The following is a 17,622-nucleotide window of genomic DNA, read 5'->3' as shown; positions in this document are numbered from 1 at the left end:
AGGGTTCAAAGTTTGGGGTGAGTAGTAGGGAGGATATTAGAAGTAGAGAAATTTGCTGACCAAAGACAAAAAAACAAGAACAAAAATTTCTGGAAATTCAATGCAAATTGCTTTGATTGAAACCATGGATTTAGGAAGGGAAATAAATGATGATAAAGGAAATGAAGTAAATGGAGTAAAGGTTTTTCATGACAGCCTATGGAAGACCAAGTTGGATAAGACTAAGAAGGATTAGCAATAGGGAGCCAATGAAGGTCTTAATGGTGTTGGAGGAAGGGTGTTTTAGCAGTTCTGTGTTGTTATACAGATTAGAGTTGGGAGAGACCCAAGACTAAGAGATCAATTTTGGATCTTTTGTAATAATTTGAATAGTAAGGTTTTGGAGAATTAAATTAAGGTGTGGTGATTATGGGATTAAAGGGAAAAGACCAAGCTGAGGAATGCCATGGGAAGAGAATTGGAAAGCAGGGGTGACCTTGGGGCAAGGACTTGGACTTGTCTTGGACTTCCCCAACATGACTGAAAACTTTCTGTGTCTTAAGAAGCACTCTCTGACTACTCTGGGGATGGACCTCCACTTAAACGTGATGTCACTGGCTGGCTACTCTTGTGTCTTGGTTTGGCACTAATCTCTGATGATGATGGCTGGTCTGTTGTGTATCTCTGCCAAATCACATTGTAATAGTGCCCATCTTCGGTGCTTCTCAAAGAATACATTGTGGAGCAGATTTGAGACAATCAAATCACGTTTTCCAGATGACTAGATCTGTTGCTCCAGAACGCAAACTGAGGGGAATAGTTGTCTTTAATCTCTGTAATTCTCCATGTATCCAAAATAGATTTGATTGGTATTGTGAATACTAGATTTCCTGGTGAATTAAATGAAGAGAGTTAGACTTGATGGTCTTGAGCGTCCCTTCCATCTCTAGAGCTATATATGATCCCACGATCCCTGTTAGAATTATAGTACATCCAGAACATACTAAAAGCTGATCATTATTTTGTTTAATGCTAAACTCTTACCAGTATGTCTTTTTTCCTACTTGTACAAAACCCCACACCCTGCCATTTGGATCACACTGTAAAGTCTGGGATGCTTTTATATAAATGTTGGTCTTTGATCCACACAATATTTCAGGGATGATATTGGCCCTTTTTTCCAGATGAGAGAACCAAGGCTTAGACAGGTGAAATCATTTGCCCATATCACACAGAGCTAGTGTTCCCAAGAGATGAAGCTCAGGTAATCCCTGAGTCTAAGCAATTTTTCCATCATATGCCGTCTCCGGCAGACTTCAGCATCTGTTTGGAGCATCAGAGTTCTCACGAAAGTATTTAATTTGAAAGGGAGGCAGATTGTAGCAAGATGAAACGACAAGCACTGGGAGCAAATGAGTGGAGAGAGGCTACTTTCAACTACTTTTTTCTGATCTCTTGCCAATCATTTTTTCTTACTTTGGGAATTTTTCACGATAGCATGTACAGAATGCAGACCTGCCTTTGGAGCTCTGTCATCTACTAGGACAGCTGATAAAACCTCAAAAACAAAACTTCCGCTGCCATGGAGGTTAGAGGTGTGCTGTCTCCCCTACACCCGGCTACACTGGCTCCTATTTGTCTTTAATGTGGGATTAAAAATCAAACTTTTACAATTTGCAATGTTTTCTACCTTTCTCTAATAGCTTCCTTTTTGTCCTTTTTGTTTGTGACATTGTTACACTTTCTGCCCCTTCTTTTTAATCTTATTTGAACTTAGTTTGCCAAAAGGCAGGTTTGTTGCCAGTTTTTCCTAGGTTTTAAATGTGGCAGTGTGAAAACTGATACATTTGTTATCTGGGTATTCTGTTGTCCCTATAATGTTCTCATAGTTTTAGGAAATAGAAATGTGTATGTAGCGTTAGCTGGATATGATCTCATTCTCGCTCTCTGTTTTTCTATGTCTCTCTGCTCTATGTTTCTGTTACTTTTCTCTCACCTCTCTCTGGTCTTTTGTCTCTGTCTCTGTACTCTGTGTGTCTCTCTGTCTCTGTGCACTGTCTCTCTGTCTCTTTTCTCTCACCTCTCCCTGGTTTTTGTCTCTGTCTCTGTACTCTGTGTGTCTCTCTGTCTCTGTGTGTCTCTCTGTCTCTGTGTGTCTCTCTGTCTCTGTGCACTGTCTCTCTGTCTCTTTTCTCTCACCTCTCTCTGGTCTTTTGTCTCTGTCTCTGTGCACTGTCTCTCTGTCTCTTTTCTCTCACCTCTCCCTGGTCTTTTGTCTCCATTCCTTTTTCTCTCTATCTCTGTCTCTGTCAAACTGGCGTCTGTGTCTTCCTCAGCTATAGACCATTGTGGTATGCTGTAATTGTTCTTTTTCTTCTTCTTTTTTCTTTTTAGTACTACTACTTTTCAATCTTAGTGACCAACTTAAAATAAAGGTTATGTGAGGAATAGGGTGTTATATACCAAAAGGATATAGCCTAGTTTTTTTTTTTTTCCTTTGAGAATTGAAATAAAAATGTCTTAAAAATTTGTGCTTAAATAGAATCATTATGTCTGAAGATATTGGTATTCAGAAGGTACAGCTATTAAGGAAAGGTTACAGTGAAATTTGTGACTCCTATTTGCAAGCTAAATTCAGTTAGGATAAAATAGAGCAACTCAGTAGCTTATAGTAATTCCATGAGGAAAAAAAAACCAGCGAGAATCTTTGGTATTTCCTTTCTTCCGCCGAAGTTATATTTAATATTTGTTAAAAAGACTCCCGGCAAGCCTATTTGAAATATTACATGTTTTAATTCCTAACCTTCTTATTCATACCTTGGTGCCTATTAAATTGTCTGGTTTCATTTAAACAGTCTCAGACTAGCATCTGGTGACATACAGCCAAGTCTATTACAATTAACATATTAACAAGCTGTGTCCATTTTTGTCTTTTTCATGTTTGTAATAGAACAGTTAGATTTATAATATCCCTGATATGATATATATTCACAACTGGGCGGCTGTTTAGAACTTGTCCAGTTTTCAACTAGTTTTCAGCATCTGTTTAAATAAGGATCAATGCTTTACTTTATTCATGAGCAAAATTACATTGTCAATCTTGATGAAAAAGGAAAACAATAGCCAAAAAAAAAAAAAAAAAAAAAAAAAAAAGCTTTCTTTGTAGAACACATGTAAGTCAGGAGTTTATGAGAACTTAGTCTAAACATCAGTCTAATCTCTGTGCCTAAACTACTTTCCTATAGTTTACTATGTACTTGTTTAGGGAATCTAACTTATGTTTATCCTTTATGTGATCGATATGCCTTCCACAAAGTTGTATTTTCATGGTAGTATAAAGGTGACTTTGGTTCTTAAAAGCTGGCTCAGCTCAAACTGGGCAGGTTTTGAATTAGCTCACAAGCATATATGTTGTCAAGGAACCAATCTACCTAAGTCCAGATAAGTTCTTCAGTCTTGTAGTCGGCCACAGGATGATGCATTTTTCAGCCCCTGACACTTAGAGAAGACCATGTAGCACAATTCATGACCCAAAGTAGGTACTTAATAAAACACTAGTTACCTAACTGGCTCAGATGAGAACTGTGTGGTCTGTGTTAGTAGAAAGAATTACTATCTTGACAAAATCGAAGATCCCTGAAAGATAGAAAAAGTGGCTGAGAAGCTGTGAAGGTAATTCAGTAATACTTTTTCAAATGTCCTTAGGACAATTGTAAACTTATGTTAGCATTGAAGAAGAAATTGTCCCTTATTTGCATGGGATGAATAGTCAGATGTAGCATTTTTAAAATTCTGATACCTTTTAAAAATGGAAATACCTTTTAAAATGGAAGCATTAATCTATCAGTTGAACACCTGATTAAGTAATGTATTAAACTATTATATTGATTAATGGCTAAAAAACAAAACTCCGTCTATACTCAAGCATCTGAAAGAAGAAAACTTCTACTGGCTGCAGTGGGAGGGTGTGGATCTTTCTGCTTAGCTTTTTGACAGTGTTTGCTTAGCAAACCACATAACTGAAAGTGCCCATAAAATCCCCAGAAGCTGATCACTAATCAGGAAAGTTGTTTGCTAAGAAAGACCTGCTTAGACTTGAAATAATAGCAGTAGATACTAAGAGAAAAGTTGATTTAACTTTTCAATAACTTTAAAATTCTGTATGTCACTTTTGCTTTTCTTCTAATCAAAATTCATGGGAGCAAAATCTCCAAAGGAGATGGAAAGAAACTTTCCTAACATCTTCAAGAACACCATCCTTTAAAGTCTTCATCTCTTGCCGGACTTAATTGGAAAATATTGTTTCAGTTTTGTCTCTATATACTGTTAAATATTTTGAAATTTAGTTTTTGAAATTGTCTGTGATTTTGGGGGGGAGGAGAAAGTTACGGGATTTGGAGAGACTAGTTAGAATAAAAACCAAAGGGATTTCAGTTATGAAATGTATCTATTATTTGTTCTGAAAATGGGAAAAAAGAATTCATCTTTTTTTTCTTTTTTTCTAAGCAAGATAGCTCAAAATCTACAGCTTACTTTCTTTAGAAAACATCTGTAGTTTTAACTAACTTTGCTAAAATTGCTGTTAATAGCTCTTCAGGGGTTAGCAGTGTGCTAGCTATTCAGACTTGTTCAATGGCTTTTTGTTTGGACAGATGTTAGCCATGTGAGATTAAAAAAAAAAAGTTTGTCCATTCATCTACTGCACTTCTCACCCTGTTTTACCTTCTCTTCCTCATGGGAATGATCCTAATTCCTGGTGCTCCAAAACATCAGTAACATCAAATTTTATAACTCAAAGATTTCAAGGTTTGGGGATGGAGTGGACAGTCTGTAATATTGAGTAGAATCTGATTTGTCAGTTTCCAAGCTCAATATATAATTAATTGAGTGTAGCTATATCCACCCCCTGAAATATTTTTGTTAAATCTGAGAGTATTGCTTAATCTTGTATGTAATATAAACTGTGCTTTGCTATATGTGTGCCTGATAAAATAATAATTCTAAACAAACTGATTAATAATAATAGCTAGCATTTGTAGAGTGCTTCAAGGTTCACTAAGCATTTCATTTGAGTTTGGGAGGAAGGTGCTGCTATCTTTTGTTATGTGTATCTGGGGCTTAAAAAAAAATAAAACTGAAATGGGACATAGTTCACCAATTTTGAATAAGATGATCCTTTCCTTTCAAGTCAACGATTATTAAGTAATTACTATATGCCAGTTTATAGATAAGAGCACTGAGCAGAAAGGATTTAAGTTGCTTGCCCAGCATCACACAGTTAATAAACGTCTCAGGTGAGATTGAAACTCAGATCTTTATGATTCCAAATCCGGCAATCTATGCATTGTGCCAATTAGCCATCTCGGATGCATGATAAGCAGTTAAATTTAATAGTTCACATAGCTCTATCATTTTTTATTCTTCTGTGAAATATGGCTTTCTGTAATTCAACTGAAAACACATTTATTGGATGGGGATCATCCCTCTGCTTGATTCTCTGGATGCTACAAAAAGATTATAAATGTCAAGATGAGTGATATACATTTTCTGAGAAGGAGGAAGTCAGAATGAACTAGAATAGCACAGTCAGATTCCAATTTGGAAGAGTCCCTAGGGATCGTTTTATGGGTGAAGAAACTTAAATCTTGAGTAGATGTGTGACCTGCCAAAGGTAATACTGCTAACAAGTTGCAGAATTGGGATTTTATCCCAATACTCTTTCTACCTTCTATTCTGATTTAATTTTTTTTTTTTCAAAACAGGACCTTGTAGGATAGATAGGATATATATCCATAAAAAGAGGGTATGCTAGGCAGGGAGAAAGGCATGAACAAGGTAGGGAGGTGGGAATGTGTATAAGTGGTTTATGGAAGAATGAGGAGATATTCTAATTAAAGTAGGATTTCCCTCAAGAAGTGCCCCTTGCATGTGATGAGTAGAACCAGGCTGTAAATGCCCAAATCTAAGATTTTAGGTTTTTTCTACTAAAATGGATGAGTCACAGCATTTGGAGCAAAGGAGCCACATGATAGAAGTGTTGTGTTATAAAATTTAATTTAGCTTTAGTTTTCCAGATTGATGGAAGAGAAGAGACTAAGCCCTGGATGTGAGAAAAAGTAAGCACAGTAAGACAGGCACATAAATTACCAGGGACCTGGATGTGGGTATTGTCACTGGAAGGCCAGAGCCGTGAAAGATCTAAGCCTTCGTCCTTGCTGATGTTGGTTGGTTTCCCAGAAATTCCATCACCTCTTGGAACTGGTTTAGGGGGCTTTGCCATTGGCCCCAGGCTTTTACTTTTCACTTTCCAAACCTCATTGATTGTTAACTCCCAGCTTGAAGTGATCTTCATGGTGCTCCAGCCTGCTGGACTTCTTGGGCTCAGAAATCTGACAAACCTGATCATTAATTACCTTTCCCCCATCTGCTGCCACCCACAGCCACAACCAAATATCTGATTCAAGTATCTTTTACCCATTTCTCTTCTTTTCCCTGCTGCTCCACACTCCAGACCACAGGAATCCATTTAGTAAGGCTTATTAACAAAGGGAAAGACTTTAGAAAAAAAATAAGGATAAGATAATTGGAAGTGCTTGTAAAGGTACCTGCCTGGCTCTGTTTTATTATTAACCTTTTAGAGACAGTGTTCCCGGGTTATTGGCTTTTGACCCTTTTTATTGCCTACCCTTTTTGGTTCTCTCCCAAGGGAGGGATTTATCCAATCTAACTGCTCTAGACCTTGATTCTTTGCCCTGTCTATAAGTCCTGGCTGATCCAGCCATTTGGGAAGGTTTCTTTAGGAAAGCATAGTGAACTTTACCATCCCACCCACATTCCTATGAGATTAATTCCTTGACTTCCTTTATTCCAAAATGGAGGATCAAATAGAAGTATGACATGTAATGAAAGGTTTCAGGATTACTTTAATCTGAAAGTAAACAGAGACAAAACCAGAGGTCAAAATGGTTATACATGTTTCCAATGTAAAAACAAGATTTGATGATGAATTAAAGGTCAAGTGAAGAGAGCAATGTAAAATGACTTTGAAAAAGTCCTGAATTTTGAGGATAGTGAAGATATTAGTAGCCAAAATGTTAAATTTGGAAGAGATTTTATCTTATATCATTTTTTCTTTTTACATTCTCTTGATGATTTCATGTACTCCATTAGCAGGAGAAAATGGATTATGGCTAAATTTTTTCCCCTAATGTAATATAAATCAAAGTAATTTGAAGCAGTGGTTGGCCTTGGTGGTTATTCTAGCAAGTTTTCCCCAGTTCCCTTTGAATATTTTTCTCTTTTCCATCAAATGCATGAGATCTTTTTTGGTTAGGGATTATGAGATGTGACTACATTTGAACAAGATCATAGACCTTTAGAATGGGAAGGACCTCAGAGATCTTCTAGACCAGGCTCTACTTGAACAAAAAACCCCTTTAATATATATCTGATAAGCATTCATCTGGACTTGTGTGAAGACTGGTGAAGGGGGAACTCAGATTAAATCACGAGAGGCATGGTATGGTGGAGAGGACTTTTCACTTGGAGGACTTGGACTCAGGAGGACTTGGAGTCAGAAAGATATAAATTCCAATCCTACATGAAGCATTAAATGTGTGACCATGGGCTGATCTTGTAACATTTTAAAGTTTCACAATCAATCACAGGGGGTGGGTTTGATTCAGCAGTCTCCAAGGTTCCTTCCAGCTCCCACGTGATCCTATAATCTTGAAAGATTTGTAATGATAGCTATACAAGTCAGTGTAAGGTTTTTTCCTGAGAAAATCAGTATTAGGCTACAAAAGTGCCCCCAACTCCTGCTTATACCTTCAGGTTAACAAAGCATTATATAGAGAACAAGAGTCTTGTTGAGAATTTTTTTCGGTTTGTTTTTTGCTTTAAAAAAATAAACTGACAGAAAACCATGAAGACTTAAAGAACTTATGCTGTAGCCAACATAGAGTCAAGACAGTTCTTTGCTCTGATGAACTGTACCTATTCCAGAGAACTGCCATAGGGTTCACTTCTCCAATGCAGGAAGACTTCTCAGTCACTCAAAGCACTGTCCTTCTGCTGAGCCCCTTCTGTACACAGCCCAGGTGACTCCAAATCACAGAACTCAGAAGAGGCCTCTGTAGCAATCTAGGAATCTCTTCCTTATTTACCCTACAAGTCCCTGTCCAACCTGGGCCTGTGGACTCGTTTAGTTTAGGGTTCTTTGGCTTCCTTGAATTCTTCATCATTTCAGTCACTGATTTCACATTTTTAGTAATGTAAGTTCTGTGTCCTGTCTACCAATTTTATGTTGCTCAGAAAAAAGCATCCAGGAATGTGTGGTAGTGAACTTTCAAAGCACTTCAATCCAAGAAGAGAGCTTCTTCAGATTTTCTACTGATGTGAGAAGGGTTAACAGCCACAGCTTAAAAAGCCCAGTGTCTCCCACTGCATTCAGGGCCATCTCCAGTCCCCCTGATCTGGCCGCTGGACCCAGATGGTCTTGGAGGAGAAAGAGATGCTGGTGACTTTACACAGCCCTTCCTCACTTCAGTCCAATTCACTCGCATCCCATGGTATCATCTTCCTGATGTCATGGTCCTCTTGGAGAACAAAGGACAATCAACAATAGCAGTTGGACATTAGTGTTTTATAAAAGGCAAGGAGTGAAGTTGAGGAGTTTGAGAAGCTTCTGTCTCAAATTCAGAACTTAAAGGTTTTGGTGACTTGGTTACTTTGGAGAAAGTTTTATGGCTCCTGGGGAAAAGGACCCTAAATTCCAATAGTGTCTGCAATCAAGATAATTCTCATTCCAAGCCTGCTATGATGGGGTGTGTCTGAAAGCCCCAGAAAGAAAAAATAAGAAGTGACACAATTGTGTTCATTGTGAAGTATGTGGTGGTTTAGAGGAAAGCATGGCCTTGGAATGAGCCAAAGGCTTGAGAAGTCAGTATTCTCTGAAGGGTTAAGGTGTCCTGGAGCATCTTAGCTGAGGATGGAAGAGAAATCTGAGTTGAGAAAGTGCTGAGTGGAGCATTTGAAGAGCAATAAAGTATAAGGGAATAGTGACAGAGGGAAGGGTAAGGAGGGGATTTTGAGTAGTGGTGACATTCACTTCAAATAAACTTTGTTTATAGCTGGCTTGCAATGTTTAGCAAATATGGTGGCTTCCAATCTGATAGTTCTGAAAAACTCAACAGACTGATGGAATGGGACATATTTCTGTTGCAATGAGACAGCCCACCTTGGAAATGGCTGCTGTTATGATTTGTAGTCGGGGAAAATCTTCTTTCAAGGAGGCAGTTAGACCAAGGTGGCTATTTAGATCATTGAAAGATTTGCTGCATTCATTAAAAACTGGAGCAGAAGTTATTTTTTTCTAGCTGAATCAGCCTGAGAGAGAGTACATTTTCTACCATGTGGTCTGTGGCAGACGATGGAATTTGTGGGCTTTCTATAAAACTTGTCACTACATTGGCAGCAATTGCTTTCCCAGTAAAAAAGCTCCGCAGTAAGAATTTGAGAGAGACTCTTTGTCTTAACTGATCTGACTTTCACATTTTAATATGAAATAAGTTATCATTAAAAAGGGCATATACTTTAAGAGGATAGCCTTAGTTTAATGGAAAGAAAAAAAATTTGCCTTTTTTTTTGGGAGGGGGGGTGCTTATGTTCTCAAATGTTATTTACCTTCAAAGATTTCTCTCTCTTGTGGTCACCAGATATTCTCTGTGCTATTCTGTGATCATGAACGAAGGCATATTCTGCAGGAAGCTTGGGAGGGGTTTGTGCATACGTGTATCTTTCTTCACTTTCCTAACTGATTAATAATCTGCTGGTTAAACTCACAATGTGTCCTTGATCACAAAGAGGGACCAGCAGTGTATGGCTGGTGCCCAAGACCCTCCCCATTCCCAAATTGAAAACATGTGTTTTCCTTAAGGTAGTTTAATAGGATACATTCAGCATAAAAAAATGATGTATTTTATCTGAAAATATAGATACTTGTCCAAATGTTTAAAATAAAATTGCGTAGCTTTACAGGAAAATCAGAAATGTTCTAAAAGAGTGTTTTCGAAAAGCTCTAAAAGAGTTTTTCTTTAACATGTACAGCTTTTCAGGAATGTTCAATTGAAAAAAAGAAATATTTTCTCTCCCCCACCTTTACAGTTATAATAATTACAGCAACTAGCATTTAGATAGCACTTAACAAATATTATCTCCTCACATTCCTGAGAAGCAGGCACTATAAAATACCCTATTACTTATAGGGTAACAAAATTCTCACAGTGATTTCCTGGTACTTAGAGGGTAAAACACAAAATTTTCACAGTGATAATCTATTATTTATAGAGTAAAACAAAATTCTCACAGTGATTTCCTGTTACTTATAAGGTAAAATACAAAATTCTCACCCTGACCTTAAAACACTCCACAATCTGGCCCCTGTTGTTTTTTAGAGTTGTTCATTTGTTTCAGTTATATACAACTCTTTGTGACCCCATTTGGGGTTTTCATGGCTCAGATACTGCAGTGGTTTGCCATTTCCTTTTACAGCTCATTTTACTGATGAGGTAACAGAGTTAAATAACTTGACCAGGGTTGTAGATCTAGTGAGTGTCTGAGACTGATATACTCAAATAGATGAATCTTCCAGTAACAACCCCCCCCCCCCCCATCACCTACTTGCTCAATCTCGGTCCTTGTATTTACCTCTTTATCTGGATCCTCAGGGTTGGTGAATCCTGCCTGGTGTATAGTTGTTGCATAATTGTTTGTTGACTTGAGATGAAAGGATCATATCATTCGACATTGGTGAAATATGTTCCATTTTAGTTGTATCTTTTTTGAACACCCCAATACACACAACAAAAGAGATTAGTTAACTGATTTCTCCTCCCCATTCCCCTGAAAAAATTAAAAGGCTGAATCACCTATTGAGGAAATTACTCTTACTTGGCAAAACTCACTTTAATTTTTTGAAGATACAGAAATGCCCTTTAGTAAATTGTTCTCCACCGTCTGGTTGTTCTTGGAAGGTTTGTTCTTCTCACTGGCATGAAGTTTATTCCCAGAAGAGAATTTATTCCCTATAGATTGAGCCTTTTTGCTTAAGTACCTGAGGGGATAGATCAGTTTATTCAATATTTGATCTTTTGGCTTTAGTCTCTAAGGCATATAAATTCAGAAGAAATCTGAACTGGGGGGGGGGGGTCAGCCTGATGTTTGAGTCTTTCTTGCAGAAATATTTTTTCTAAGTTATTTTGAAATAGAAGAGAGAGAAGGAGGGAGGGAGAGAGAAGGAGAAAAGGAGGGAGAGTAGTTAAGAGCAACAACAAAAGACTATATTAAAGTTTACTTTTTGGTCCAAATTTCTTCAAGGTGACTAAAACCAAGTGTACTTACACAGGCAGACAGATACATACATACATAATACATTCCTATATATATTTATATCATAGATATTTTTATGTGTCTAGATATATCTATTTAATGTAAATCTATATATCTAATTATCTCTGTATCTATATCTATATATTGAGATGTATGTATATAGATTTAGATATGACTCTTATAAATATATCTATAAATATTGAGAGATACCTATATTTAATATATATGATTTATCTATCTAGGTATGTACAGATCAAGATAAATATACAGAGAGGTAGATATGTACAGCTGTACCTAAATATGTATAGAAATACTTCTACTTAATATAAATATATATTTCTCATATATATATATATATGATAGGTATGTATTGATTTATATATATATATATCTAAATATGTATATCTGTGTACATATATTTAATGTCTATGATATATCTAGTTACCTCATATATATGTGTGTGTGTGTGTATATATATATATATGTATATATATATATATATACATAAATAGATGTATATAGATCTAGATATGTGTAGATATATATATATATCTTGATTATATATCTTTTTATCTCTTATGTATAAATACTTAGGTACATATAGATATATACCCAATATATATGATATATCCATATAGATACCTAGATATATACAGATTTAGATATATCTAGACATATCTAGATGTATATCTTTTTGATATATATAAAATATCTTTATATCCATAGACATGTTTATAGATATATCATATATATTAAATAGATACCTATTTGAAAAACTAGCTAGTTTTTCTCCTAGGTTTCAATAAATGTGGAGATCTGATGAAAAATAGAACCTTATTTATATTTTTATTGGTCTGTTTTTAAGTTGAAAGTTATTTTATATGAGTTAAAATTATTTTTTACTTTATTACATATTAATATAATTCACTTAAATCCGTCTTTTATAAATCTAACTTGGAATATCTTATTAAATTATAATATAGCCAAAGAGATTTTCTTTTGCTTTTATGTTGTTTTTCATTTATGTACTTATATGTTTGTGATTTGTATTGAATAGAAATAAAAATGAAAGTGGTATAATTTAGGTAGATTGGGTCATCACCCATATAAATGTTTTTATAAAATACTCATACATTTATAGCACTATGCTGGGCAATCTACAGGGAATAACCTTGTCCTTGAGGACTATAAAATGAAAGGTAATTAATGGCCTGTGGTTTAGAAATATTTTATTTCTTGTAGTGCAAGCACTCAAGGATGGTTCTGAGCTCCTGGAATTCAAATAAGACAGCATAATTTAATTGGAAAGAGAAGGATAGTTGGAGTTAGAAGACCAAGATTCATTTCTTACCAATCTCATGGACTAGTTGTGGAATGTAGGGCGAGCCACTTAACCCCATCCAGGTCTTAGTTCCCTTATTCAGGAAAATAAGAGGATTGATAGGTACCAATTCATATCCATCGAATTGGCTAACATGACAGAAAAGGAAAATGACAAGTACTGAAGAGGATGTGGAAAAAATAGATATACAAATATACTGTTGGTGGAGTTGTGATTCAAATATCAATTCTGTAACTAAGCCCAAAAGGCTGTGGATATCCCTTTGATTTAGAAATACCACTACTAGGTCTAATCAAAAAAATCAAAGAAAAAAGGAAAAGCACCTATGTATACAAGAATATTTACAGCAGTCTTTTTTTTTTAATAGCCTAAAGAATTGGTGTGGGGATGCGCATCAACTGGGGAATGGCTGGACAATTGTGGTATGTGATTTTGATGGGATTTTATCATGCTATAAGAAATGGTAAGTTTCAGAAAAATCTGGGAAGACTTATATGAGCTGATGCAAATTGAAGTGAGCAGAACCAGAGACTATTGTACACAATAACAGAAATAATATGATAATCAACTGTGAACACTTAGCTACTTTGTTGAATATAAATCGTCCATGAAAATGCCAAAGGACTGATTCATGATGAAAAATGCTATCCACCACCGGAGAGAGAACTAATGGACTCTGAATTCAATTGAAGCATTTTCTTTTTAATCATAGCTAATATGCTGATGTGTTTTGTTTGACTTCATATTTATCATATTTGTTTTCTTCTTAGTAAAATAGGGGAGACAGTGAAGGGCTAGAGAGAATTTGGAACTGAAAATAAAAATTTAAATAAAATAAATAGAATTCTGGACCTCTTACTTAAATAGATGCTTACTCTTTTGTAGGCTAGAGGAACTTTGACAATGTTGTCAGTGTTTAAATATTTTATTTGTTCTTGAGAGTTTAGAATTTGTTGCTTTTTATATAAAAATTCAATTGTAATTTTTAAAAAACCTTGAATCTAAATCAGGTTTTAAATTATATTATATTAATATAAGTGAATTATATTTTGATAAGGTTGAAATCAGTGTTTCAGAGTAAATGTATGTGTGTGACACACACATAAATATTTGCTTCTATTTAGTTATCATTAGCTATTTAAAATTTCATTTTTTCACCCATTGATGTTTACACACACTCTATATATATATATATATATATATATATATATATATATATATATGGTATATATAAAATACATTTATAAATAGGTGCTGCTATTTAGTTTTTGTTGATCTCAGTTTCATATTTAAAATTTCAGTTTTTCATCCATTAATGTATACATTATTGGTTTGTGTTATTTTTTTTTTTACATTATTTGCTTATTATAAAACTATAATATATTTTGCCAGAGATTAAAAAGGGGAGAGGGGGAAGGGGGAAGCTGGAGAAGATGGTCTCTTAGGTCTCTTCAAATTAATTCTATGACCCTATTATCCCTAAAGGGGAGGTGGGTTTATCTAGTTAAATAAGTAGCGCATTTTGTGGTTGTAAAGCTTAGAAATTGATACTGATTTAATTAATACCTGGCTAAGACATCCAAATACTATGCTTCATAGGGTCTTTTTTCCTAGGAATTGTTCCCATCTATCCAAAATAAGTAAGAAGACATAATAAAACCTCCTTTTTGGTACATAATAATAGCTAACTACTAAGAATTCACATTTATTCAAGGTGTCCCAAAAGTTTCACTGCTTTAATAACTTGTAATAAACCTTAATGGTTTAAAATTACACCAAGACTTTTGATATGCCTTCTACAGGGCATTTAAGTTTTGCAGATCACTTTACACATATGTTCTCATTTGATATATTGGATATATTGCTGGAGAACAGAAATCACGATGTATCCCGCTCTGTCTGAAATGTACTTGTAAAGGGGATCTACAGTGAAGGTGAATACCAAGATTGATTTTATTTTAAAAAATGAAAACTTTGCCATTTGAGTGCTGTCCTTCAAGGCAGTAATCATCTTGGGAGGTGAATGTCATAAAGTGATTGCTCAGAACGCCTTATTTGGAGTCATCTTTGTGGTATTTGGAGAGATCTGCTTGGAAGATGGAGGCAAAGGGATGCTCTTGTGCTTCCCTCCTGTGATTTAATTTTAACTTGGGCCAGATCTGGCCCTGAGGCATGCACTTCCTGAAATGATCAGCCTTTCTACCCGCCTGACTCTTAACCCACTGGAATACTGATAAGGTTCACATACTCAGGCGGATGTTTTTTTTTTTTTTCTGGCCATAGTATGATGGATAGACTTCTGGGTCTGCCGCAGATATTTTGTGTTGTGAACCTGGCTGGCCACTCAGTTTTCTCATTTGTAAAATAGGGTTGGATTTGTGATCTCCTCCGGCTCTAAACCTATGAGCCTTTCCCTGGTATCTTTTTCTGGTGTTTGCTATTGGAGGATTAAGATATCTGGATTAATTTTGGGCATGGAATGCAAATAAAGGCAGTTTGGTGATCCTGAGGGCCCCGTATTTATTGTAGATTATTGCAGAATCTATGGAGTCGGTCTTCCATTATATTGATATATGATGATATTAATGATAACTTTATCTTTATCTTTAATAACTTATGACAAGATGTAGCTCATACAATATTATGATTTTGATTTTACAGATGAAGAAACTTGGACATGTTACTTTGAGGGGGAATAAGTGTGTGTGTGTGTGTCTGTGTTTTTAGGCAGATAGTGCTGTGGGTTTTGATAAACTCTGGAATCAAGGAGACTTGTGTTAGATTTTGCCTTAGATAATTACTAGCTGAGTAATGCTGGATTTTGCCTCAGTTTCTTCATCTATAAAAAAGCAGATAAAGGAATTTACTTCTCAGGGATTTTGTGAAGATCAAATGAGATAGTATTTATAAAGTGCTTTGTAAACCTTAGAGCCTTGTACAAATGCTGGCTATTATTATTGTTATTATTACTATTATTCGTATGATTTTAACTTAAGAGCCAGTTTAGGAATTGCACAGGCCTTCCTTACAGTGACTTTAGCTTTCCCACCTTGGCACTTCCCACCTTGATTCTCCATCTTCCCCAGAATTAACTCAATAGAGGCAGTTTCCAAAGCAATTTCGCAACATACGCTCAAAGGACAAAAATTTGCCACAGTTTGGGAAGTTCAAAAGAATGTTCCACGGCCTCTGAAGGCCATACCAAGAGGGCTGCCAAGTGTTTGAGCAGGGATAACATTCTTGGAACAAATGCCCTTTAGTCTCTTAAGGTGTCGACACCACTTGGAAAGCAAGGACAATCATTTGGAGCTATAAATTTTAGTATGTTTGTTTTTAAAAAAAAAAAATCATTCCATGACTTTATGGTCACACCTCATGACAATTTGCAGAAGTCTTTAAATAAGTAATGCAGAGTGATTTAATGTCCTTTATTTTCTTTATTCGGTTCAGGCAGCTTAGATTGAACACCTCCAAACCACCTAGGATTACTTGTGGCCTAGACTGCCATATATAAATGAGACAGTTTCTGCCTCAGAGAATTTATAGTCCATCACAGGCCAGATAAACGTATGTAGTAAAATATACTACTTGTATTATATCGAAGGGGTTAAGAACAGGGATGAGAGAAAACATATGACTTCCCTCTCTAGCCAAGGAAAGTTTTATAGAAAAGAAGAAAGATGTCCTTTCCTGAAGAATTTCTAGAATCGGAAGATTTGTCAGTGTGATTTATTCCTATTGTTTCTGTCACAATTATCCATATGATCCTACTATCAGAAAATGTTTTTAAAAAGTCATAATAAGCATATATATATATTTCTTTTTAAAAAATTTATTTCTTTCAATTAACAAAAAATATTTTTTTCCTTATTATATTCCTTTTCCCATTGAAAAAGAAGGGAAAAAACTGGTAACAATTAGATATATTATCCAAGCAAAGCAAATTCCTGCATTGACCATGTCTAAAAAGAAATATGCATTATTCTGCACCCTGAATCCATCACCTCTTCAGGAAGTAGAAAGCATGTTTCATCATGAGTCCTTGGAATAGTGATTGATCATTTATTTCATTAATCAGAGTATTTAGAAGGTTGTTTGTCTTTATAGAGACAAATGTCACATGCACACACATAAATGTTCTATAAATTGTTATACAAAATGTCATTGCATAAATTGTCCTGTTCTGTTCATTTCACTCTGTATAAGTTCATGGAAGTCTTTCCAGATTTCTCTGAAATTGTCTCCTTCATCATTCCATTAGATTCATAAAGTTCCTTATTCTTGGTAGAGAGGTGAGTGGCTGTGGAAGAAAAACGTTCCATGTCCTGTCAGATGTGATCATTTTCTCCCATCAGTTTTACTTAACTAGGAAACTTGGCTTAGTGGATGAAGCACTGTATTTGAAGTCAGAAAGACCTGAATTTGAATCCTGGCACAGATATTAGTTCGGTAGCCACAGGCAACTCACTTTTCCTGGTTCAGCCTCAGTTGGCCATCTGTAAAATGGTGACAATAATAGCACTTATCTCTCTGAGTTGTTGAAGAGATAGAATGACATAATGTACCCCTAGAAGGTGCTTTGCATAACTTAAAAGTGCTTACAAATGTTAGGGATTAGTAGCTGCTTTTCTTTGTTTCAAGGTAGTTCTATGAGATGACATTTAGAAATGATTGTGGTATAAAGAAACAAGTTCTCAATATAACTTTGTAATAACTGGATACTTATGTTTTTCTTAAGAGTGGGTTTGCGCTTTTTTTTAATCTAGATGAGAACAGAGAGATGTGATTCCTTTTCTTTTTTAAAGAACTTCAATGGTATTTCACTTTTCTACGTACATGTAAAAATAGTTTCACCATTCATTTTTCTAAGGTTTTGAGTTCCAATTTTTTTCTCCCTCCCGCTCCCCAAGACT

General features: G+C 35.5%; 1 protein-coding gene across 12 annotated transcripts in view; it reads left to right on the top strand.

Annotated features, from left to right (window-relative positions):
- The window catches only part of APBB2 (amyloid beta precursor protein binding family B member 2), a 423,157-nt gene that overhangs the window by 123,694 nt on the left and 281,841 nt on the right, over positions 1-17,622 (top strand). Inside the window, exon 3 of one of the 12 annotated variants that reach the window (XM_074273722.1) lies at positions 13,077-13,172. The exons of 10 other annotated variants lie outside the window; for them this stretch is intronic. The gene's annotated coding sequence lies outside the window, so the exon portion shown is untranslated. Of the gene's footprint in view, positions 1-13,076; positions 13,173-17,622 lie in introns of those variants that run through there. One more of the 12 variants, XM_074273725.1, reaches the window with a different exon arrangement.

This window comes from Sminthopsis crassicaudata, chromosome 6, assembly GCF_048593235.1.
Source record: "Sminthopsis crassicaudata isolate SCR6 chromosome 6, ASM4859323v1, whole genome shotgun sequence".
Classification (NCBI taxonomy): domain Eukaryota; kingdom Metazoa; phylum Chordata; class Mammalia; order Dasyuromorphia; family Dasyuridae; genus Sminthopsis; species Sminthopsis crassicaudata.
This window is presented reverse-complemented; position numbering and strand designations above follow the sequence as displayed.